This window comes from Phyllobates terribilis, unplaced genomic scaffold, assembly GCF_046119375.1.
Source record: "Phyllobates terribilis strain yellow unplaced genomic scaffold, ASM4611937v1 Scaffold_94__1_contigs__length_6153435, whole genome shotgun sequence".
NCBI classification, from domain to species: Eukaryota; Metazoa; Chordata; class Amphibia; order Anura; family Dendrobatidae; genus Phyllobates; species Phyllobates terribilis.
Genome location: NW_027362854.1, coordinates 3154570 through 3179816, shown reverse-complemented (window position 1 = coordinate 3179816; position 25247 = coordinate 3154570). Strand labels below are relative to the sequence as shown.

The window sequence follows — 25247 nt, the reverse complement described above, 5'->3', positions numbered from 1 at the left end:
GGAGACACTTCACTATTTGGTACGCCCTTATTGTCTCCAGAGGCTCCAGGTTGTTGTTCCTCCTCCTGAGGGGTGGTCTGATCTTTTGGTCCTTGGTCGGACGTCTTGGACTTCCCCTTTTGCTCATCTTCCCGAAATCTGTGAGGGCAAGAAAAATAAAAGTGACCTGGAGTCTGGCAAAAACTGCATTTCTTTTCCTTAGGGCATTCTTTTGTCTCATGTTCTTCACTAGCACAATTTCTACATGATACATGACAGTTTTCTTTTGAATGACCATAGCGCCCACAATTTCTGCAATATACTGGCATCCCAGAAAAGAAGAAATCCCCATTTGTTTGCCCAATTTTGAAACGGGCAGGGGGGAGCCGTATACCACCTGGTGTATTTGGATCTCTTGTACACTTCACAAGGAATTTCCACTTAGATGTCCATATGTTATATTTGTTTAATATCTTCCCAATACATTTAACACTTTTAAAATAAATTGCTAGAAATGACATTACTTCTGGAGCAGAAACAAAGGGCGAAAATATTTTTACAATAACCAGTCTTACCTCATCCAGGACGTGCTCAACAATTTGTATCCCTTTCAAAACAGGACTATTTTCAACTTTTTTTAACTTTTCTAGTACATCTCTAAAAATACCTTCTCCGGTGAATGTGATGTCATAGTCACCTCTTCTGGGATAATCCTGGATGGAGAGAATTTCATTCCTTTGTACGCCAAGAAGGTTCCTGAGCACGTCCTGGACTACATACCCTAATTTCCTCATATCCGAGCCACCCGCCGTGAAGTGAACTCGGATAGAGTTTTTTAGCCTCGCATAAAGAGGCACGAGGTTAGGGTCAACCTCCATTGAAAAAGGCAACAAGGTTGCAAATTGCAGCCGCTTGCAATCTGCGCTCCCAGTGTTCTTGCAGCGAAAAACACCTGGAAGCTGGGGGATCGCAACTCGTTACCCTGGGACTAAGCCCTCTCCCTAATAGCAGCAAGCAGGTTAAGTCCACCAAAGTGGACGATCCTGCCAGGCCAAGGAGAGGGGTACCCGAGTGCCCTTCAACCACAATCTCCTGCAATAAAGCACTTGATCGTAGCCAAAAGGCCGAGAAGCGATAACCAGAATTGGTTTCAAACTACGGAGCCACCCAAGGATCCTGAAAAGTCCATTTGTGGAGATGAGCTCCTGGACTCCCGTTAAGAAGACATGTTGTCAACCTCTAGATCCCTTACATGCCTGCACTTTTCGGCTTGCTGCTGCTGCAATCCACGCGTTTTAGATCTGCATAACTCCACCTCTTTAAACACAGCACCTTCACCCCCTGCTGTTCCCACCCGCCTCAACACCGTTGGAAGGGAGGAGAACCAATTAAGGCGGGGGGTGGGGTGGAACGAGCAGCTGTCTACCCTTAGCAGGAGGGCTGCTGATTACATACCTCTCCTGCTGCTGCTGCTGCTGCTGGCTGTCCAGCAGCAGACTGAAGGTGGCTGCTGCTGTGCACAGGTATATAAAGGCTCAGAGCCTATTATGACACGCGCAGCCAGCGTTCCATTGCCACATTCCATCTACTGCAGGCAGGATACCTGGCTGGCTGAATGTCGCTGAGAAGCTCACAGAGACCGCCATAAGCAACAGTTTAACAGAATGCCACAGACTAATCAACCAAACTTTTTGGGTTGGGTTCTCTTTTATAGTCTGCAGGCATTAAATGAAAGAAGTCAGTGTTCCAGCAGAGGGAGACAACGTTTCAGAAAAGGCATTGTAGCAAACCAAAAAAGAAATTTTAAGCGCAGCAGAGTAACCAGCGCACATACCTGTTAGCTCAGGTGAGTTTAAAAGGCTGCTGTTGATAACAAGGGCATTTGCTAAATAGATGGTGTGTGTGCAACAATATACTGAAAGGTCAATTATATTGTGCAGCTTATCTCACCACCTGTAGTTATTTAGGTGAAAGCTCCAAAATGCTTGCCTAATATGTCTGTTTATCCAAAAGGAAGTAAAAAGGGAGAGCTAGAAAGATAGCATTTCATTACATTACATGGCAATGCAATGCACAGTTGCTGAAGTCGAACCAAAATGAGCTTGTAATCTGGCTTCTGCAACTTTGAACATGAAAAATCCAATGAGGAGAAGAAAAGCAAAGCCAAAGAGTCCATCCCAAAATCCGACAAACAAGCAAAATGAACAAAAAACATTGAATTCAATTCTTTCTGATTTTAGAAACTGCATTAAAGAAGGGGTGCACTGGTCCTGGAGATACTGCAATACCAGGTCAATGCGTGGAGTGGACAGAGCAAGCTCTTTTTCCATCTCCCTGTTCTAAAAATCCATTTAATATATGGTCCCCAGATAGGGGACGTATCAGATATTAAACTGATAAGAACAGATTTTTTTTTTTTTTTAAAACCATTCAGTTTTGTTTTTTAGCAAACAGTATGAATTTCTCCAAAATTTGCTACTTAAAACTTCTCATCATCATGGTTCTATTTATTTAGCAGTAGTATAAGACGAAATATAATCACAAGGGAACATCCTTTACGTAACACAAATGCAGAAACTTCAAGGAATCACAAAGAAAAAAATCACTGGTATTTGATAAGGTAATGCCACTTTTTAAATTTCCAAATCCCTTCGGCATCTGTGCCACCACCGCCTCTGCTGTCCACCTTATATATCAGGTATAGTCTTGAAAGAATAAGTCTAACACATTCATTCACTGATAAAGATTTCCTCTTGAAAAGTCCAAGGTTCCTTGCATCCCACAAACTCTCCATCACACAAGCCATTATCAACCATAAAATTCTATCTTTAGACCGACTACACGCACCAATTCCAAACATCGCCACACGCCAATCCACAAAATTCACGCCTGCTAAACCCTTACACAATCCACCTACACACTTCCACACACTGTACGCGTACTCACAATCCCACATAACATGCCTCACAGTCTCACAACCACCACATCCCACTCTCGGACACACATCTGTTCTTATCAACTCTCTTTTCTTCTGCACTTCTCTCACAGGTAAAATATTATGTAAAGTCATCCACACCACATCCTTCTGTTTGTTTGACATCCCATACGTATCTAACTTCTTCCATGCATCTGAAACCTCATTCCCTCTCAGCCCAACAATATTACACTCTACCTCATTTGCACTCATTCTTTTCACCACATTCTTGGTCATTCTAAAATCATTCATTCCCACACTCAACAAATCATGCTTTCTCACAAATTTCTCAATCACCTCATACCAAACAGGACACTTAAAGGCCACAGGCACACTCGCATCTCTCTTCCTCCAGCATAACCCATACAACATCCATCCAGCAGAATAATTAGCCATAAAAGCACCTTTATTGCCTTTACCCAGCAAAATAACCACAGTCTTAATATAATTAAGACCTAAAAAAACTTCAATATTGGGAAAGGCCAGCCCACCATGCTGACAAGCCTTAAAAAGGCTCTCCCGCTTCAACTTCTCCATCTTACTACACCACAGGAATGTGAATACCAACTTCTCTATTCTCTTAATTTTCCTGTAAGGAGAAGGAAAAACAGTCGCCACATAAAGCAGGATAGGGAGAATCACTGCTTTGATAATTAATACCTTACCACGCAGAGTCAATTCTCTCATTCGCCAAAAATTCAATTTACGTTCAACCCGCATACCACACTCTTCCCAACTTTCATTCCCTTTTAAGTCATCATTAAATAATACGCCCAAAATCTTGATTGCACCCACTTCACACTTTACACCATCCATACGAATACTACTATCTCCAAAACATTTAAAACTACATTTATTCCAATTTACCCTAAAACCAGACGCACCAACAAAAAAATCCAAAAGCAATTTAATTCTACTCAAAGAAGCCATACTTTCACTCACAACCACAACATCATCCATATAACCTAACACTTTCACATGCTTACCACCACTACCAGGCACCAACAAACCTCTCATCATTTTATCCCGTCTAATCAAACATAACAATGGTTCTATTACACATACAAATAAGACGGGGGACATAGGACACCCCTGCCTTACTCCTGACCTAATATTCACTTTGTCACACAGCCACCCATTAACCAAGAACTCACTTGACACACAATCATACAATGATTTTACACAATTCACAAATTCTCTAGGAAACCCCATTCTTTCCAGTACTTTAAACAAAAACACATGCGAAACCCTGTCAAACGCCTTCTCAAAATCAATAGCTAAAGTCATACATTTCTGCTTTCTATCCTTGCAATCCCCAATCATATCTCTCAACAATAACAAGTTATCACTCATACTTCTTCCAGGCACTGCACATACTTGGTCCTCCTCCACAACACTACCAATCACTTCACGCATACGATTTGCCAGTAACTTACTGTAGACCTTATAATCTGAATTCAGCAGTGTTATTGGTCTCCAGTTTTCCAAACGTTTCCTCTCACCCTTTTTATACACAAGCACAACCACTCCTTCTTTCATTGATTCACACAACCTACCATTCACCCACATATACTTACATACCTCAGTCAAATCTGTTCCCAAAACTTCCCATGCTTTCACATACAACTCTACAGGTATACCATCTTTCCCAGGAGTCTTACTCTTTTTAGCACTCCACACCACATTCTTCACTTCATCCAGAACTACATCCTCACACAACAGATCACGCTCCTCAGAATCAAGTTTTTTCTCCACACCATTCAGAACATATGACACAAGCCCAGAGTCAATCCATTTCTCATCATACAACTTGCTATAAAACCTATTCACTTCTTTCAGCACATCCTCACCCATACAGTTGGTTCCACTTTCATTCACAACTTCATTCATATCAGTCTTCCTACCATTCATTTTTTTAAAAAAGAACCTCGTACACTTCTCATTTTTCTCCAGGTGCTCAATTTTAGTACGATATATAATTTCCTTTCCTTTCTCATCCAACACACGCTTCAATTCATTCTTAGCCTCAGTAAGTTGATCAGACATCTCCAAACCACTTGCAACACACTTTCTCAACCAGTCAATCCGTCTATTAAGGTCATTAAACCTATTCCTATATCTGGCAGCTTTTCTATAGCCCCACTTTTTGAAGAAAGTTTTAAATTGCACTTTCACCCAGTCCCACCAGTCAAGAACACACACAAAATCCTTCTTACGCATTCTCCATCTTTCATACTTTACATTAAACTCATTCATCACCTCATCATCCTCTAACAGCCTTGCATTCAACTTCCATACCCCACCGCCATACACTTGGTCACCATTCGCACAAAACACGCCTCTCAAACATTCATGGTCCGAAAAAGGTACCTTTTGTTGAGAAAAATCCAAACATACCATATTTTTAGAAAATAACATTAAATCAATTCTGGAATGAATCTCACCACGGTCAGCATGGTATGTCGGCGGTGGTGGCATGCCAAGAACAACAACTGCTGCATCTAAAAAGGAAAAATCACAAATTAAATGGGACAATTTCTTTCCTGTTATGTCACACTTTCCTTCTGTGACACAATTAACGTCCCCAACAAAAATAGTGGGAGATTTCCCTGGAAGAAAAAAACTTAATTTTTCAAGAAGAGCAAGCCGCTCTTCCTTCCCTGTAGGGCAATATAAATTAATAATTCTGACCCGCCACCCTCTATAACTCAAAAATGCAATTAAACATCGGCCCACCTCCACCACAATATAACTATCAATAGAGATTTCTTTATTCCCAACTAATATCCCCACCCCATCATTTTTATTATGATTAGACCCTGACCAGATATGCTGTCCGTAAGGCCAGTCTTTGTCACAAGGAGCATCCTGAATCCCACACTCCTGAAGGCAAAAAACATCAGCACCTAAATGTTTCAGGTAGTCCAGAACAGTTGTTCTTCTGATTTTAGATCTGATCTGCCTTACATTTAGGGACACTACATCCCAACCAGATTGGCAAGACATTAATTAAAGAAAAGAAATACATGACTCAATGTTGATCACACCATACTCATCCATTATCATCAGACTGGGAAAGCACCCCAAAGGTGTTGATGCTCTCAGGGATGCCAAGGTAAGGAGCATCAGGGGAGAAGACATCCTGCGGGTAAATGCGGTCACTTGCAGGACTGTCGCACCCTCCGCTGGCAGGTGAGTACTCTCGTCTGGGTTTTTTATTGGCCAGTTCAGGAGTATCATCATCATCAAAAGACCTCCCAGAAGTAAAGTCTCCTTGGCCACCATCCCTGGCCACCTCTTCGTCTGTAGCACCCCAGGACAATGCAGGGGTTCGAGCAAGAGACACATCCATGTCACCCTCACCACATATTTCGGACTGATGAGGGAGGTCCACATCCAACTCGGAGATCTCCATACTTGGCCCAGCAGGGGCTGGAGGGTCCAACAGGGTCTGGGCCTCACCCACCAGATCTTCAACCTCAGGGGGCTCCGTCTCCTCATTGATCTCTGCAGTAGTCACCTGTGGGGTAACAGCAGGGACAGTAGGCTTACCTTTGGTCACTTCGGAGAAGGACCTAGGCTTGACTTTAGCCTTACAATCCCGAATCACATGTCCTTCCTCCCCGCAGGCATCACATACCACCGGGTTGGAACAATCCTTCGCCAGATGACCGTACTTGTTGCACTTTCTACAGTTTGGCAATTGTTTGCAGAAATCCTGGATATGCCCGAACATGTTGCATCTCCTGCAGAACAATGGCGCCTCGGGAAAAAACAGATATCCAGAGTCTCTTCCAATTGTAAAGTTCAGGGGAGGATAGTGAATACCTCCAGGACCATGAGGGTCTATCTAAACCTCACAAAGTATTTATACTTCCCAGTCCACAGCCCTTCTCCATTTAAGATTTTATGGGAGAATTGCACAAAAATGCAGTGTCTTCTCAGGAATGCAGTGATATCATCCCGGGAGATAAAGGGGTTGTGCATGAATACTACCACCGGGATATCCCCCTTAGAGTAGAGTACAGTGAAGATAAGTCCATCCAGCTGAGGGTGCTCTGAAAGGACTTGAAGAGTTTTGAAAAGGTTTTGGCAAGCCGCCATAGAAGAGAGCACCAAGACGTACCTATGCTCCCTTCTGAACTCCTGCAAACAGATGATCTCCGACTTCTGGATCTTCAGGATTTCATAGAAAATGGCGTTGACCAGGTATGACAACGAGAAATGGTCCTTCTTCTCCTCAGAGACCTCGATACGGAAAGCATTCTTGACCCGGGGATCCCCGGTCCCAGCAAAGCGAAGCTTGACACCCATGGTCGCTTCAGGAATCGCCTTCTCGTTTCCTCCTCACTCTCCCCCTATAGCAGCATCCAGCTTAAGCCACCGAAGTGGCGATGCTGGAAGGCCGAGGGCTAGTACACAAGGAACCTCTTGTCCAAACACTAGGTCTGAGCCAAAAGGCCGAGAAGCGATAACCAGAATTGGTTTCAAACTACGGAGCCACCCAAGGATCCTGAAAAGTCCATTTGTGGAGATGAGCTCCTGGACTCCCGTTAAGAAGACATGTTGTCAACCTCTAGATCCCTTACATGCCTGCACTTTTCGGCTTGCTGCTGCTGCAATCCACGCGTTTTAGATCTGCATAACTCCACCTCTTTAAACACAGCACCTTCACCCCCTGCTGTTCCCACCCGCCTCAACACCGTTGGAAGGGAGGAGAACCAATTAAGGCGGGGGGTGGGGTGGAACGAGCAGCTGTCTACCCTTAGCAGGAGGGCTGCTGATTACATACCTCTCCTGCTGCTGCTGCTGCTGGCTGTCCAGCAGCAGACTGAAGGTGGCTGCTGCTGTGCACAGGTATATAAAGGCTCAGAGCCTATTATGACACGCGCAGCCAGCGTTCCATTGCCACATTCCATCTACTGCAGGCAGGATACCTGGCTGGCTGAATGTCGCTGAGAAGCTCACAGAGACCGCCATAAGCAACAGTTTAACAGAATGCCACAGACTAATCAACCAAACTTTTTGGGTTGGGTTCTCTTTTATAGTCTGCAGGCATTAAATGAAAGAAGTCAGTGTTCCAGCAGAGGGAGACAACGTTTCAGAAAAGGCATTGTAGCAAACCAAAAAAGAAATTTTAAGCGCAGCAGAGTAACCAGCGCACATACCTGTTAGCTCAGGTGAGTTTAAAAGGCTGCTGTTGAAAACTAGGGCATTTGCTAAATAGATGGTGTGTGTGCAACAATATACTGAAAGGTCAATTATATTGTGCAGCTTATCTCACCACCTGTAGTTATTTAGGTGAAAGCTCCAAAATGCTTGCCTAATATGTCTGTTTATCCAAAAGGAAGTAAAAAGGGAGAGCTAGAAAGATAGCATTTCATTACATTACATGGCAATGCAATGCACAGTTGCTGAAGTTGAACCAAAATGAGCTTGTAATCTGGCTTCTGCAACTTTGAACATGAAAAATCCAATGAGGAGAAGAAAAGCAAAGCCAAAGAGTCCATCCCAAAATCCGACAAACAAGCAAAATGAACAAAAAACATTGAATTCAATTCTTTCTGATTTTAGAAACTGCATTAAAGAAGGGGTGCACCGGTCCTGGAGATACTGCAATACCAGGTCAATGCGTGGAGTGGACAGAGCAAGCTCTTTTTCCATCTCCCTGTTCTAAAAATCCATTTAATATATGGTCCCCAGATAGGGGACGTATCAGATATTAAACTGATAAGAACAGATACTACACTTGATCTTAGCCAAAAGGCCGAGAAGCGATAACCAGAATTGGTTTCAAACTACGGAGCCACCCAAGGATCCTGAAAAGTCCATTTGTGGAGATGAGCTCCTGGACTCCCGTTAAGAAGACATGTTGTCAACCTCTAGATCCCTTACATGCCTGCACTTTTCGGCTTGCTGCTGCTGCAATCCACGCGTTTTAGATCTGCATAACTCCACCTCTTTAAACACAGCACCTTCACCCCCTGCTGTTCCCACCCACCTCAACACCGTTGGAAGGGAGGAGAACCAATTAAGGCGGGGGGTGGGGTGGAACGAGCAGCTGTCTACCCTTAGCAGGAGGGCTGCTGATTACATACCTCTCCTGCTGCTGCTGCTGCTGGCTGTCCAGCAGCAGACTGAAGGTGGCTGCTGCTGTGCACAGGTATATAAAGGCTCAGAGCCTATTATGACACGCGCAGCCAGCGTTCCATTGCCACATTCCATCTACTGCAGGCAGGATACCTGGCTGGCTGAATGTCGCTGAGAAGCTCACAGAGACCGCCATAAGCAACAGTTTAACAGAATGCCACAGACTAATCAACCAAACTTTTTGGGTTGGGTTCTCTTTTATAGTCTGCAGGCATTAAATGAAAGAAGTCAGTGTTCCAGCAGAGGGAGACAACGTTTCAGAAAAGGCATTGTAGCAAACCAAAAAAGAAATTTTAAGCGCAGCAGAGTAACCAGCGCACATACCTGTTAGCTCAGGTGAGTTTAAAAAGCTGCTGTTGATAACAAGGGCATTTGCTAAATAGATGGTGTGTGTGCAACAATATACTGAAAGGTCAATTATATTGTGCAGCTTATCTCACCACCTGTAGTTATTTAGGTGAAAGCTCCAAAATGCTTGCCTAATATGTCTGTTTATCCAAAAGGAAGTAAAAAGGGAGAGCTAGAAAGATAGCATTTCATTACATTACATGGCAATGCAATGCACAGTTGCTGAAGTTGAACCAAAATGAGCTTGTAATCTGGCTTCTGCAACTTTGAACATGAAAAATCCAATGAGGAGAAGAAAAGCAAAGCCAAAGAGTCCATCCCAAAATCCGACAAACAAGCAAAATGAACAAAAAACATTGAATTCAATTCTTTCTGATTTTAGAAACTGCATTAAAGAAGGGGTGCACCGGTCCTGGAGATACTGCAATACCAGGTCAATGCGTGGAGTGGACAGAGCAAGCTCTTTTTCCATCTCCCTGTTCTAAAAATCCATTTAATATATGGTCCCCAGATAGGGGACGTATCAGATATTAAACTGATAAGAACAGATTTTTTTTTTTTTTTTTTTCTCTTTTTTTTTTAACCAAATCAGATAGGCCGGAGCATAAGCTCAATCAAATCGACTTACAAAAGCCTTTCATTGACACTTAGCCTTTCATCACACTTGGTATATAATCAAAATAAAACCAAACCTTATCATCAGGTACATTATACACTACTAATTAAACTTTACCAAAAACCTCCACTTTTTAAACTTCCAGATCCCTTCAACATCTATAATACTTCCACGTTCCTGATCCCAGAGGTATATTACATACATACGTGACAGAATCAATCTCAAACATTCATTAACTGACATTTTCTTCCTTTTAAAAACTAACAAATTCCTCGCATCCCACAAACTTTCAATTACACACACCACCAACAACCATAAAATCCTATCCTTAATTCTACTACATGCACCCATCCCAAACATAGCAAGTTTCCAATTTACATACTTTACACCCACCAATTCCTTGCAAAGTCCCCCTATACCCTTCCATACATCATATGCAAAATCACAATCCCATACCATATGTCTAACATGCTCTCTCAAACCACATCCATCCCTCGGGCATACCTCAGATTTAACTAAATCCCTCTTCTTTTGCACATCTCTAACAGGCAAAATGTCATGCAATATCATCCAAGCGATATCTCTCTGTCTGTTAGTCAAACCATCTATACTTAATTTTCTCCACATCTCGGTTACTTCCTCCCCTCTCAACCCATTGATATTACATACCACCTCACGCTCACGCACCATCCTAATGACTTTCTTCTTTTGCCTAAAATCACTCATGTTAACGGACAACAAATCATACTTCCTTACAAATTTCTCAACACAACCATACCATACAGGACACTTAAAAGCAACAGGCACTCTAGCATCCCTTTTGACCCACTTTAAGCCATAAAGCATCCATCCAGCCGAATACTTCATCATATAAGCACACTTATTACTTTTCCCTAGAACCACCACCACCATTTTCACGTAACTAATCCCTAAAAAGAAATCAATATTTGGAAAATCCAAACCACCATTTACACATAACTTATAGACATATTCCCGTTTCAATTTCTCCATGCGACTTCCCCAAAGAAAATTAAAGATGAATTTCTCAGTTTTCCTAATTTTCTTAAAAGCAGCAGGATATACATTCGCAACAAACAACAAAATAGGCAAAATAACCGCCTTAATAATCAGAACTTTCCCAGTCAGAGTTAATTCTCTCATTCGCCAAAAATTCAACTTGCGCACCACTCTCACCCCACAATGTTCCCAACTCTCATTTCCTTTCAAATCATCATTAAACTTAATCCCAAGCACCTTTATTGCACCATCCTCACACCTCACACCATCCATCCGTACATTCCTCTCACCAAAACATTTAAAGGAACTCTTAGTCCAATTGACCTTAAAAGCTGAGACACTACAAAACAAACTTAATATCAACCTTGCCCTACTCATCGCAGCCATATTCCCACTCACAATCACTACATCATCCATGTAACCTAGAATTCTCACATCCTTTCCATTACTCCCAGGAATCATCACACCTCTCATAACCTTATCCTTCCTAACCATACACATCAACACTTCAATCACACTAATAAACAAAAAAGGGGACATAGGGCACCCCTGACGCACTCCTGATTTAATTCTCACTTTCTCACTCAACCACCCATTCACCAAAAATTCACTTGAAACATTACAATACAAACTCCTAACACAGTTTACAAAATTCCTGGAATAACCCATCTTAGACAAAACCTTAAACATAAAGCTATGTGACACACGGTCAAAAGCTTTTTCAAAATCAACCGAAAACAACAAACATTTCTGCTTACGACTCATACAATCCCCAATCACATCACGCAACAACACCAAATTTTCAGTCATACTTCTCCCAGGCACTGCACACACTTGATCTTCATCCACCACACCGCCAATCACTTCCCGCATCCGGCTAGCCAACAATTTACTAAACACCTTATAGTCTGCATTCAAAAGGGTGATTGGCCTCCAATTCCCCAAATCCTTTTTATCACCTTTCTTATGAACCAAAACCACCACCCCATCTCTCATAGATTCACTCAACATATTCTCCGTGAACATATACTGGCACACCTCCAATAAGTCATTTCCCATCGTGTCCCATTCCTTAACATATAACTCCACGGGCAGTCCATCCTTCCCAGGTGTTTTATTCTTACTCGCAGACATCACCACTTTTTTAACTTCATCCAACACAATTACATCATCCAATATTTCACGTTCATCCTCACCCAAACAACCTTCTAAACACCCCAAAGCATCAGTCAACATCCTATCATCAACCCATTTTTCCCCATACAACTCCTTATAAAACAACACCACCTCCTGCATCACATCCTTCCCACTCACACACACCCCATCACCATTCACCACCTCATCCATATCTACTTTCTTCCCAAAAACTTTTTTGAAAAAAAACCTTGTGCATTTCTCATTTTTCTCCAAATGTTCAATCTTAGAACGGTAAATAATTTCTTTCCCTTTACCCTCAATATATTTCTTAATCTCTTCTTTCACTTGACACATCAAAACATCCACATCCACTCCAATCATCCTTAACTTCCTCAGCCACTCCAGTCTAGAGCTTAAATCATTAAATTTTGCTCTATTCATTGCTGCTTTCCTCCTGCCCCTTTTTCTAAAGAAAAAACCAATCTCACTCTTCATCCAGTCCCACCACTCAAGCACATTCCTGTAATCACTTTTTTTATCCCTCCACCTAACATACATTCGCCTAAAATCACGCATGATCCTATTATCTTCCAGCAAACGCACATTAAGTTTCCACACGCCACCACCATATACAAAGGAAATCTTACCTTCTAGACGTGCCCTCAAACACACATGGTCAGAGAAGGGAACATCTTCCTGCTGGAAATTCCTACAAATAACATTTTGTGAAGAAAAGAAGATACGGTCTATTCTAGACTCTATGCCTCCCCTGTCGGCCTTATAGGTCGCAGGAGGTGGATTACCTAAAAAAACTTCCGCAGCATCCTGTAAGGAAAAATCCGCCACAAGACTCTTGAGTCTTTTACCTGTAACATCCATCTTATCCCCCTCCGTCACACAATTGAAATCTCCAACAAAAATTATTGGCATTTTGCCAGATAAAAAAAAACATAATTTCTCAAAAATTTCCAGCCTCTCCCCTTTATCTATTGGTGCATACATATTTACCACCCTAACCCTCCACCCCCTACAATTTAACTCACATATTACACACCTCCCCGCCTCCACCACCATGTAACTTTCTATCTTAACACTATAACCCTTCACCAAAACACCTACCCCACAATTTTTATTACATACAGAACCAGACCACACACTTTGACCTAAAGGCCATGCATTTTCACTTAAGGGATCGGAGATCCCACACTCCTGGACACAGTATACGTCCGCATCCAAGTTGCTCAAGTAGTCCAAAATTGCCACTCTTCTCGACTCAGATTTAATCAGCCGAACATTTAGCGACAAGATGCTGAGAGCAACTTGGGCACCCATCTATTAATTTGATGTGGCAGGTCACGACAACATGCCCACCTGTACATCATCCTAACCCTTCTGGGGGTAGGAGGCTGGACGTGCAGATATCGTAGTTTGTGCCTTCCCCCAAAAAAGACACATCTTGGGGATCGGATGCAGTAGGGTACACCCGGGCTGGACTCACACTGCAGTCACTTAAAGGGGAAAAGGATGGTTCAGTTTTCTTCTTTTTCTTCACTGAAGCGCCTCCATCTTCATCTGAACTATAATCCCGCCGCTGGGGGTCAAAGTCCCCCTGACATCCCTCCTCCTCAAGGTCAGAAACGACATCGCTCCAGGCCACATGCGGTGTTCTGGTCAGATCAGACTCCTCTTCCCCCTGCAATGTAACCATCATGTCTGGAATTTCAGCCTCCAGATCCTCCACCGGGGCCACTTCCATGCCTATGCGATCATCAGTTATCGTCTCAGACTCACTGACATCTGAAGCCACAGACGCGGCCCTCTGCACCGGTGGCTCAGGTGCCAGCTCCATATTTCCTCTTACATTCACACGAACCAGTTCTGGAAAAGCAACCCGAGCCTCCTCCTCATCCAGGAAAGCCAGAGTAGATATCGGAGCAGTCGGAGTTGGAGCAGTCGGAGTTGTAGCTGTGGGTGCAGGAGATTCATTTCTTCTCCTTCCCCTTCCCGCTGCCCCCGCATATGAACCAGGATGGAATATACAGTCTCTGAAGGCATGCCCCTTCTCTCCGCAGAGGTTACAGACTATTTCATTTTTGCAATTATTGGAAGAATGACCCACCTCATTGCACTTCCTGCAAATAATCTGTCTGATGTCGCATGCTTCCTGAGTATGGCCATACCTCCTACAATGACGACAAAACCTGGGCGCATTGGGGAAGAACAGGTAACCCCGCTCACTCCCAATGGAAAAATTTGATGGAGGATAATGTATACCCCCTGGTTCATCAGGACTTTCCCGGAACTTGACCATGAAACGATATTTACCGGTCCATAGTTCCTCCTCATTCATGACTTTTACTGCCACCTTGGTAATATAGCAGTGCCTATTTAGAAAGGCATAAATCAAAGCCAAGTCCACATGTGGGTTGTACATGAAAACAGTCAAAGGTACCTCTTTGGAGCAATACAAGATGACAAAAGTCAGCCCATCCAAATATTGATTGTCCAGATTCTTTTTCAAACAATCATAGAAATTGTTGCAAACAGCCATAGAAGTAAATACAAGATTATACTTGCTTTTGAATTGCTGGAGGCACAAGATTTCTTCCTTCTTCACTTCAAGGAGTCCAAACAAAATCTCCTTCACCACGAAGCTGAGGGTAAAGATTCCTTCTTTGCCTTCTTCCACATCAATCTGGATTCCAAACTTCACTCGAGCCTCACCGGGCCCAGCGTATCGAATGCGTCCCATTATCGCTAGTCGTGTCTACTGGCCAACTCCTTATAGCAGCAAGTGGCTTAAGCCATAAAATGGCGATGCCACAGGGCCAAGAGTTAACGCACAGACAGCCAAATGACTAGACCCATTACAGATCTGAGCCAAAAGGCCGAGAAGCGATAACCAGAATTGGTTTCAAACTACGGAGCCACCCAAGGATCCTGAAAAGTCCATTTGTGGAGATGAGCTCCTGGACTCCCGTTAAGAAGACATGTTGTCAACCTCTAGATCCCTTACATGCCTGCACTTTTCGGCTTGCTGCTGCTGCAATCCACGCGTTTTAGATCTGCATAACTCCACCTCTTTAAACACAGCACCTTCACCCCCTGCTGTTCCCACCCGCCTCAACACCGTTGGAAGGGAGGAGAACCAATTAAGGCGGGGGGTGGGGTGGAAAGAGCAGCTGTCTACCCTTAGCAGGAGGGCTGCTGATTACATACCTCTCCTGCTGCTGCTGCTGCTGCTGGCTGTCCAGCAGCAGACTGAAGGTGGCTGCTGCTGTGCACAGGTATATAAAGGCTCAGAGCCTATTATGACACGCGCAGCCAGCGTTCCATTGCCACATTCCATCTACTGCAGGCAGGATACCTGGCTGGCTGAATGTCGCTGAGAAGCTCACAGAGACCGCCATAAGCAACAGTTTAACAGAATGCCACAGACTAATCAACCAAACTTTTTGGGTTGGGTTCTCTTTTATAGTCTGCAGGCATTAAATGAAAGAAGTCAGTGTTCCAGCAGAGGGAGACAACGTTTCAGAAAAGGCATTGTAGCAAACCAAAAAAGAAATTTTAAGCGCAGCAGAGTAACCAGCGCACATACCTGTTAGCTCAGGTGAGTTTAAAAGGCTGCTGTTGATAACAAGGGCATTTGCTAAATAGATGGTGTGTGTGCAACAATATACTGAAAGGTCAATTATATTGTGCAGCTTATCTCACCACCTGTAGTTATTTAGGTGAAAGCTCCAAAATGCTTGCCTAATATGTCTGTTTATCCAAAAGGAAGTAAAAAGGGAGAGCTAGAAAGATAGCATTTCATTACATTACATGGCAATGCAATGCACAGTTGCTGAAGTTGAACCAAAATGAGCTTGTAATCTGGCTTCTGCAACTTTGAACATGAAAAATCCAATGAGGAGAAGAAAAGCAAAGCCAAAGAGTCCATCCCAAAATCCGACAAACAAGCAAAATGAACAAAAAACATTGAATTCAATTCTTTCTGATTTTAGAAACTGCATTAAAGAAGGGGTGCACCGGTCCTGGAGATACTGCAATACCAGGTCAATGCGTGGAGTGGACAGAGCAAGCTCTTTTTCCATCTCCCTGTTCTAAAAATCCATTTAATATATGGTCCCCAGATAGGGGACGTATCAGATATTAAACTGATAAGAACAGATACTACACTTGATCTTAGCCAAAAGGCCGAGAAGCGATAACCAGAATTGGTTTCAAACTACGGAGCCACCCAAGGATCCTGAAAAGTCCATTTGTGGAGATGAGCTCCTGGACTCCCGTTAAGAAGACATGTTGTCAACCTCTAGATCCCTTACATGCCTGCACTTTTCGGCTTGCTGCTGCTGCAATCCACGCGTTTTAGATCTGCATAACTCCACCTCTTTAAACACAGCACCTTCACCCCCTGCTGTTCCCACCCGCCTCAACACCGTTGGAAGGGAGGAGAACCAATTAAGGCGGGGGGTGGGGTGGAACGAGCAGCTGTCTACCCTTAGCAGGAGGGCTGCTGATTACATACCTCTCCTGCTGCTGCTGCTGCTGCTGGCTGTCCAGCAGCAGACTGAAGGTGGCTGCTGCTGTGCACAGGTATATAAAGGCTCAGAGCCTATTATGACACGCGCAGCCAGCGTTCCATTGCCACATTCCATCTACTGCAGGCAGGATACCTGGCTGGCTGAATGTCGCTGAGAAGCTCACAGAGACCGCCATAAGCAACAGTTTAACAGAATGCCACAGACTAATCAACCAAACTTTTTGGGTTGGGTTCTCTTTTATAGTCTGCAGGCATTAAATGAAAGAAGTCAGTGTTCCAGCAGAGGGAGACAACGTTTCAGAAAAGGCATTGTAGCAAACCAAAAAAGAAATTTTAAGCGCAGCAGAGTAACCAGCGCACATACCTGTTAGCTCAGGTGAGTTTAAAAGGCTGCTGTTGATAACAAGGGCATTTGCTAAATAGATGGTGTGTGTGCAACAATATACTGAAAGGTCAATTATATTGTGCAGCTTATCTCACCACCTGTAGTTATTTAGGTGAAAGCTCCAAAATGCTTGCCTAATATGTCTGTTTATCCAAAAGGAAGTAAAAAGGGAGAGCTAGAAAGATAGCATTTCATTACATTACATGGCAATGCAATGCACAGTTGCTGAAGTTGAACCAAAATGAGCTTGTAATCTGGCTTCTGCAACTTTGAACATGAAAAATCCAATGAGGAGAAGAAAAGCAAAGCCAAAGAGTCCATCCCAAAATCCGACAAACAAGCAAAATGAACAAAAAACATTGAATTCAATTCTTTCTGATTTTAGAAACTGCATTAAAGAAGGGGTGCACCGGTCCTGGAGATACTGCAATACCAGGTCAATGCGTGGAGTGGACAGAGCAAGCTCTTTTTCCATCTCCCTGTTCTAAAAATCCATTTAATATATGGTCCCCAGATAGGGGACGTATCAGATATTAAACTGATAAGAACAGATTTTTTTTTTTTTTTCGAAAGCCCGAATTCGTGTACAAAACCCGAGTGCGCTTAAAAAAGTGACAAGTGCCACAAAAAAAGTGCTCTAGGATGCTGGTCTTCTTGGAACCCTCTCCAAAAGGAGAAGGGTCCCCCAAACCATTCCCCGTCCCTCCGAGCCAAAAGGCCACAGCGAGGAACAGGGACAAAAAGCCACCTCCAGCCGAAGCCAGAGGTGACCCAATCTTACCCCCAGCACCTGCCCGAGTTCTCACCCGAGCAAGACACTGGGAGCCAAAGACTGTGCTCCCCTCCCGGAAGAGGGGAGCCAACAACGCTCTCCTCCCGAAAGAGGAGAGCCAGGGGGGTTCAGGGGGGAGCGGAACCTGATGGCCACACACTCCCCCCCTAGACCTGCCAAGAGAGGAACCCGTAAGGGAACCGCATCCCGACAAAATCCTAGTAGGACGTGACACACGTGAATAAGTGGACACACAGTGACAAAGAAATTAAATAAATAGTGAAGGTTTCACAGTATAATACCGCCCGGACCTTCGACCGGGAATTGAAAAATTCCCCATCCTAAGGCCAGAAGGCCCGGAATAAGGGTGTGTGCGAAGAAAGAAAATTTGAAGTGCTTGTGCAAATGTGCCATAAACTCAAGTGGGGTTCCCAATCCCAGTGAGTTAAGGCACCCCAGGGTCACCACTCCTGGGGCACTTCACACTTCGGGCTTTCGATCTTCCCCGGCCCAATGGCGTCGATCCTGGGGGGCCATGCTTTCCACCAGATGACTATATTTGCCACCTGGCGTACTAACAAGCGCCTAAACCCCAGTGTGCATAATGTATCAATCTTCTAGGGCGGCCAACATCCAAAACCGCCTTTTCGAAAGATACTACACTTGATCTTAGCCAAAAGGCCGAGAAGCGATAACCAGAATTGGTTTCAAACTACGGAGCCACCCAAGGATCCTGAAAAGTCCATTTGTGGAGATGAGCTCCTGGACTCCCGTTAAGAAGACATGTTGTCAACCTCTAGATCCCTTACATGCCTGCACTTTTCGGCTTGCTGCTGCTGCAATCCACGCGTTTTAGATCTGCATAACTCCACCTCTTTAAACACAGCACCTTCACCCCCTGCTGTTCCCACCCGCCTCAACACCGTTGGAAGGGAGGAGAACCAATTAAGGCGGGGGGTGGGGTGGAACGAGCAGCTGTCTACCCTTAGCAGGAGGGCTGCTGATTACATACCTCTCCTGCTGCTGCTGCTGCTGGCTGTCCAGCAGCAGACTGAAGGTGGCTGCTGCTGTGCACAGGTATATAAAGGCTCAGAGCCTATTATGACACGCGCAGCCAGCGTTCCATTGCCACATTCCATCTACTGCAGGCAGGATACCTGGCTGGCTGAATGTCGCTGAGAAGCTCACAGAGACCGCCATAAGCAACAGTTTAACAGAATGCCACAGACTAATCAACCAAACTTTTTGGGTTGGGTTCTCTTTTATAGTCTGCAGGCATTAAATGAAAGAAGTCAGTGTTCCAGCAGAGGGAGACAACGTTTCAGAAAAGGCATTGTAGCAAACCAAAAAAGAAATTTTAAGCGCAGCAGAGTAACCAGCGCACATACCTGTTAGCTCAGGTGAGTTTAAAAGGCTGCTGTTGATAACAAGGGCATTTGCTAAATAGATGGTGTGTGTGCAACAATATACTGAAAGGTCAATTATATTGTGCAGCTTATCTCACCACCTGTAGTTATTTAGGTGAAAGCTCCAAAATGCTTGCCTAATATGTCTGTTTATCCAAAAGGAAGTAAAAAGGGAGAGCTAGAAAGATAGCATTTCATTACATTACATGGCAATGCAATGCACAGTTGCTGAAGTTGAACCAAAATGAGCTTGTAATCTGGCTTCTGCAACTTTGAACATGAAAAATCCAATGAGGAGAAGAAAAGCAAAGCCAAAGAGTCCATCCCAAAATCCGACAAACAAGCAAAATGAACAAAAAACATTGAATTCAATTCTTTCTGATTTTAGAAACTGCATTAAAGAAGGGGTGCACCGGTCCTGGAGATACTGCAATACCAGGTCAATGCGTGGAGTGGACAGAGCAAGCTCTTTTTCCATCTCCCTGTTCTAAAAATCCATTTAATATATGGTCCCCAGATAGGGGACGTATCAGATATTAAACTGATAAGAACAGATACTACACTTGATCTTAGCCAAAAGGCCGAGAAGCGATAACCAGAATTGGTTTCAAACTACGGAGCCACCCAAGGATCCTGAAAAGTCCATTTGTGGAGATGAGCTCCTGGACTCCCGTTAAGAAGACATGTTGTCAACCTCTAGATCCCTTACATGCCTGCACTTTTCGGCTTGCTGCTGCTGCAATCCACGCGTTTTAGATCTGCATAACTCCACCTCTTTAAACACAGCACCTTCACCCCCTGCTGTTCCCACCCGCCTCAACACCGTTGGAAGGGAGGAGAACCAATTAAGGCGGGGGGTGGGGTGGAACGAGCAGCTGTCTACCCTTAGCAGGAGGGCTGCTGATTACATACCTCTCCTGCTGCTGCTGCTGCTGGCTGTCCAGCAGCAGACTGAAGGTGGCTGCTGCTGTGCACAGGTATATAAAGGCTCAGAGCCTATTATGACACGCGCAGCCAGCGTTCCATTGCCACATTCCATCTACTGCAGGCAGGATACCTGGCTGGCTGAATGTCGCTGAGAAGCTCACAGAGACCGCCATAAGCAACAGTTTAACAGAATGCCACAGACTAATCAACCAAACTTTTTGGGTTGGGTTCTCTTTTATAGTCTGCAGGCATTAAATGAAAGAAGTCAGTGTTCCAGCAGAGGGAGACAACGTTTCAGAAAAGGCATTGTAGCAAACCAAAAAAGAAATTTTAAGCGCAGCAGAGTAACCAGCGCACATACCTGTTAGCTCAGGTGAGTTTAAAAGGCTGCTGTTGATAACAAGGGCATTTGCTAAATAGATGGTGTGTGTGCAACAATATACTGAAAGGTCAATTATATTGTGCAGCTTATCTCACCACCTGTAGTTATTTAGGTGAAAGCTCCAAAATGCTTGCCTAATATGTCTGTTTATCCAAAAGGAAGTAAAAAGGGAGAGCTAGAAAGATAGCATTTCATTACATTACATGGCAATGCAATGCACAGTTGCTGAAGTTGAACCAAAATGAGCTTGTAATCTGGCTTCTGCAACTTTGAACATGAAAAATCCAATGAGGAGAAGAAAAGCAAAGCCAAAGAGTCCATCCCAAAATCCGACAAACAAGCAAAATGAACAAAAAACATTGAATTCAATTCTTTCTGATTTTAGAAACTGCATTAAAGAAGGGGTGCACCGGTCCTGGAGATACTGCAATACCAGGTCAATGCGTGGAGTGGACAGAGCAAGCTCTTTTTCCATCTCCCTGTTCTAAAAATCCATTTAATATATGGTCCCCAGATAGGGGACGTATCAGATATTAAACTGATAAGAACAGATACTACACTTGATCTTAGCCAAAAGGCCGAGAAGCGATAACCAGAATTGGTTTCAAACTACGGAGCCACCCAAGGATCCTGAAAAGTCCATTTGTGGAGATGAGCTCCTGGACTCCCGTTAAGAAGACATGTTGTCAACCTCTAGATCCCTTACATGCCTGCACTTTTCGGCTTGCTGCTGCTGCAATCCACGCGTTTTAGATCTGCATAACTCCACCTCTTTAAACACAGCACCTTCACCCCCTGCTGTTCCCACCCGCCTCAACACCGTTGGAAGGGAGGAGAACCAATTAAGGAGGGGGGTGGGGTGGAACGAGCAGCTGTCTACCCTTAGCAGGAGGGCTGCTGATTACATACCTCTCCTGCTGCTGCTGCTGCTGCTGGCTGTCCAGCAGCAGACTGAAGGTGGCTGCTGCTGTGCACAGGTATATAAAGGCTCAGAGCCTATTATGACACGCGCAGCCAGCGTTCCATTGCCACATTCCATCTACTGCAGGCAGGATACCTGGCTGGCTGAATGTCGCTGAGAAGCTCACAGAGACCGCCATAAGCAACAGTTTAACAGAATGCCACAGACTAATCAACCAAACTTTTTGGGTTGGGTTCTCTTTTATAGTCTGCAGGCATTAAATGAAAGAAGTCAGTGTTCCAGCAGAGGGAGACAACGTTTCAGAAAAGGCATTGTAGCAAACCAAAAAAGAAATTTTAAGCGCAGCAGAGTAACCAGCGCACATACCTGTTAGCTCAGGTGAGTTTAAAAGGCTGCTGTTGATAACAAGGGCATTTGCTAAATAGATGGTGTGTGTGCAACAATATACTGAAAGGTCAATTATATTGTGCAGCTTATCTCACCACCTGTAGTTATTTAGGTGAAAGCTCCAAAATGCTTGCCTAATATGTCTGTTTATCCAAAAGGAAGTAAAAAGGGAGAGCTAGAAAGATAGCATTTCATTACATTACATGGCAATGCAATGCACAGTTGCTGAAGTTGAACCAAAATGAGCTTGTAATCTGGCTTCTGCAACTTTGAACATGAAAAATCCAATGAGGAGAAGAAAAGCAAAGCCAAAGAGTCCATCCCAAAATCCGACAAACAAGCAAAATGAACAAAAAACATTGAATTCAATTCTTTCTGATTTTAGAAACTGCATTAAAGAAGGGGTGCACCGGTCCTGGAGATACTGCAATACCAGGTCAATGCGTGGAGTGGACAGAGCAAGCTCTTTTTCCATCTCCCTGTTCTAAAAATCCATTTAATATATGGTCCCCAGATAGGGGACGTATCAGATATTAAACTGATAAGAACAGATACTACACTTGATCTTAGCCAAAAGGCCGAGAAGCGATAACCAGAATTGGTTTCAAACTACGGAGCCACCCAAGGATCCTGAAAAGTCCATTTGTGGAGATGAGCTCCTGGACTCCCGTTAAGAAGACATGTTGTCAACCTCTAGATCCCTTACATGCCTGCACTTTTCGGCTTGCTGCTGCTGCAATCCACGCGTTTTAGATCTGCATAACTCCACCTCTTTAAACACAGCACCTTCACCCCCTGCTGTTCCCACCCGCCTCAACACCGTTGGAAGGGAGGAGAACCAATTAAGGCGGGGGGTGGGGTGGAACGAGCAGCTGTCTACCCTTAGCAGGAGGGCTGCTGATTACATACCTCTCCTGCTGCTGCTGCTGCTGCTGGCTGTCCAGCAGCAGACTGAAGGTGGCTGCTGCTGTGCACAGGTATATAAAGGCTCAGAGCCTATTATGACACGTGCAGCCAGCGTTCCATTGCCACATTCCATCTACTGCAGGCAGGATACCTGGCTGGCTGAATGTCGCTGAGAAGCTCACAGAGACCGCCATAAGCAACAGTTTAACAGAATGCCACAGACTAATCAACCAAACTTTTTGGGTTGGGTTCTCTTTTATAGTCTGCAGGCATTAAATGAAAGAAGTCAGTGTTCCAGCAGAGGGAGACAACGTTTCAGAAAAGGCATTGTAGCAAACCAAAAAAGAAATTTTAAGCGCAGCAGAGTAACCAGCGCACATACCTGTTAGCTCAGGTGAGTTTAAAAGGCTGCTGTTGATAACAAGGGCATTTGCTAAATAGATGGTGTGTGTGCAACAATATACTGAAAGGTCAATTATATTGTGCAGCTTATCTCACCACCTGTAGTTATTTAGGTGAAAGCTCCAAAATGCTTGCCTAATATGTCTGTTTATCCAAAAGGAAGTAAAAAGGGAGAGCTAGAAAGATAGCATTTCATTACATTACATGGCAATGCAATGCACAGTTGCTGAAGTTGAACCAAAATGAGCTTGTAATCTGGCTTCTGCAACTTTGAACATGAAAAATCCAATGAGGAGAAGAAAAGCAAAGCCAAAGAGTCCATCCCAAAATCCGACAAACAAGCAAAATGAACAAAAAACATTGAATTCAATTCTTTCTGATTTTAGAAACTGCATTAAAGAAGGGGTGCACCGGTCCTGGAGATACTGCAATACCAGGTCAATGCGTGGAGTGGACAGAGCAAGCTCTTTTTCCATTTCCCTGTTCTAAAAATCCATTTAATATATGGTCCCCAGATAGGGGACGTATCAGATATTAAACTGATAAGAACAGATACTACACTTGATCTTAGCCAAAAGGCCGAGAAGCGATAACCAGAATTGGTTTCAAACTACGGAGCCACCCAAGGATCCTAAAAAGTCCATTTGTGGAGATGAGCTCCTGGACTCCCGTTAAGAAGACATGTTGTCAACCTCTAGATCCCTTACATGCCTGCACTTTTCAGCTTGCTGCTGCTGCAATCCATGCGTTTTAGATCTGCATAACTCCACCTCTTTAAACACAGCACCTTCACCCCCTGCTGTTCCCACCCGCCTCAACACCGTTGGAAGGGAGGAGAACCAATTAAGGCGGGGGGTGGGGTGGAACGAGCAGCTGTCTACCCTTAGCAGGAGGGCTGCTGATTACATACCTCTCCTGCTGCTGCTGCTGCTGCTGGCTGTCCAGCAGCAGACTGAAGGTGGCTGCTGCTGTGCACAGGTATATAAAGGCTCAGAGCCTATTATGACACGCGCAGCCAGCGTTCCATTGCCACATTCCATCTACTGCAGGCAGGATACCTGGCTGGCTGAATGTCGCTGAGAAGCTCACAGAGACCGCCATAAGCAACAGTTTAACAGAATGCCACAGACTAATCAACCAAACTTTTTGGGTTGGGTTCTCTTTTATAGTCTGCAGGCATTAAATGAAAGAAGTCAGTGTTCCAGCAGAGGGAGACAACGTTTCAGAAAAGGCATTGTAGCAAACCAAAAAAGAAATTTTAAGCGCAGCAGAGTAACCAGCGCACATACCTGTTAGCTCAGGTGAGTTTAAAAGGCTGCTGTTGATAACAAGGGCATTTGCTAAATAGATGGTGTGTGTGCAACAATATACTGAAAGGTCAATTATATTGTGCAGCTTATCTCACCACCTGTAGTTATTTAGGTGAAAGCTCCAAAATGCTTGCCTAATATGTCTGTTTATCCAAAAGGAAGTAAAAAGGGAGAGCTAGAAAGATAGCATTTCATTACATTACATGGCAATGCAATGCACAGTTGCTGAAGTTGAACCAAAATGAGCTTGTAATCTGGCTTCTGCAACTTTGAACATGAAAAATCCAATGAGGAGAAGAAAAGCAAAGCCAAAGAGTCCATCCCAAAATCTGACAAACAAGCAAAATGAACAAAAAACATTGAATTCAATTCTTTCTGATTTTAGAAACTGCATTAAAGAAGGGGTGCACCGGTCCTGGAGATACTGCAATACCAGGTCAATGCGTGGAGTGGACAGAGCAAGCTCTTTTTCCATCTCCCTGTTCTAAAAATCCATTTAATATATGGTCCCCAGATAGGGGACGTATCAGATATTAAACTGATAAGAACAGATACTACACTTGATCTTAGCCAAAAGGCCGAGAAGCGATAACCAGAATTGGTTTCAAACTACGGAGCCACCCAAGGATCCTGAAAAGTCCATTTGTGGAGATGAGCTCCTGGACTCCCGTTAAGAAGACATGT

The 25247-nt window shown here is 44.0% G+C and overlaps 9 non-coding genes and 2 pseudogenes across 9 annotated transcripts; all 11 read right to left on the bottom strand.

Annotated features, from left to right (window-relative positions):
• Positions 1-2233: 2233 nt before the first annotated feature.
• On the bottom strand, positions 2234-2409 carry LOC141197894 (U2 spliceosomal RNA; annotated as a pseudogene).
• Positions 2410-8541: 6132 nt separating this feature from the next.
• Positions 8542-8732, bottom strand: LOC141198292 (U2 spliceosomal RNA). The gene has a single exon (XR_012270245.1). It is a non-coding gene; the product is annotated as a U2 spliceosomal RNA (small nuclear RNA).
• Positions 8733-9847: 1115 nt separating this feature from the next.
• On the bottom strand, positions 9848-10045 carry LOC141197944 (U2 spliceosomal RNA). Its single transcript, XR_012269952.1, has one exon. It is a non-coding gene; the product is annotated as a U2 spliceosomal RNA (small nuclear RNA).
• Positions 10046-16239: 6194 nt separating this feature from the next.
• LOC141198291 (U2 spliceosomal RNA) lies at positions 16240-16430 on the bottom strand. The gene has a single exon (XR_012270244.1). It is a non-coding gene; the product is annotated as a U2 spliceosomal RNA (small nuclear RNA).
• Positions 16431-17548: 1118 nt separating this feature from the next.
• LOC141197955 (U2 spliceosomal RNA) lies at positions 17549-17733 on the bottom strand. Its single transcript, XR_012269960.1, has one exon. It is a non-coding gene; the product is annotated as a U2 spliceosomal RNA (small nuclear RNA).
• A 789-nt stretch (positions 17734-18522) lies between these two features.
• Positions 18523-18614, bottom strand: LOC141198028 (U2 spliceosomal RNA; annotated as a pseudogene).
• Positions 18615-19729: 1115 nt separating this feature from the next.
• On the bottom strand, positions 19730-19920 carry LOC141198289 (U2 spliceosomal RNA). The gene has a single exon (XR_012270243.1). It is a non-coding gene; the product is annotated as a U2 spliceosomal RNA (small nuclear RNA).
• A 1115-nt stretch (positions 19921-21035) lies between these two features.
• On the bottom strand, positions 21036-21226 carry LOC141198288 (U2 spliceosomal RNA). The gene has a single exon (XR_012270242.1). It is a non-coding gene; the product is annotated as a U2 spliceosomal RNA (small nuclear RNA).
• A 1118-nt stretch (positions 21227-22344) lies between these two features.
• Positions 22345-22535, bottom strand: LOC141198287 (U2 spliceosomal RNA). The gene has a single exon (XR_012270241.1). It is a non-coding gene; the product is annotated as a U2 spliceosomal RNA (small nuclear RNA).
• A 1118-nt stretch (positions 22536-23653) lies between these two features.
• LOC141198472 (U2 spliceosomal RNA) lies at positions 23654-23844 on the bottom strand. The gene has a single exon (XR_012270421.1). It is a non-coding gene; the product is annotated as a U2 spliceosomal RNA (small nuclear RNA).
• A 1118-nt stretch (positions 23845-24962) lies between these two features.
• On the bottom strand, positions 24963-25153 carry LOC141198286 (U2 spliceosomal RNA). Its single transcript, XR_012270240.1, has one exon. It is a non-coding gene; the product is annotated as a U2 spliceosomal RNA (small nuclear RNA).
• Between the last annotated feature and the right edge of the window lie 94 nt (positions 25154-25247).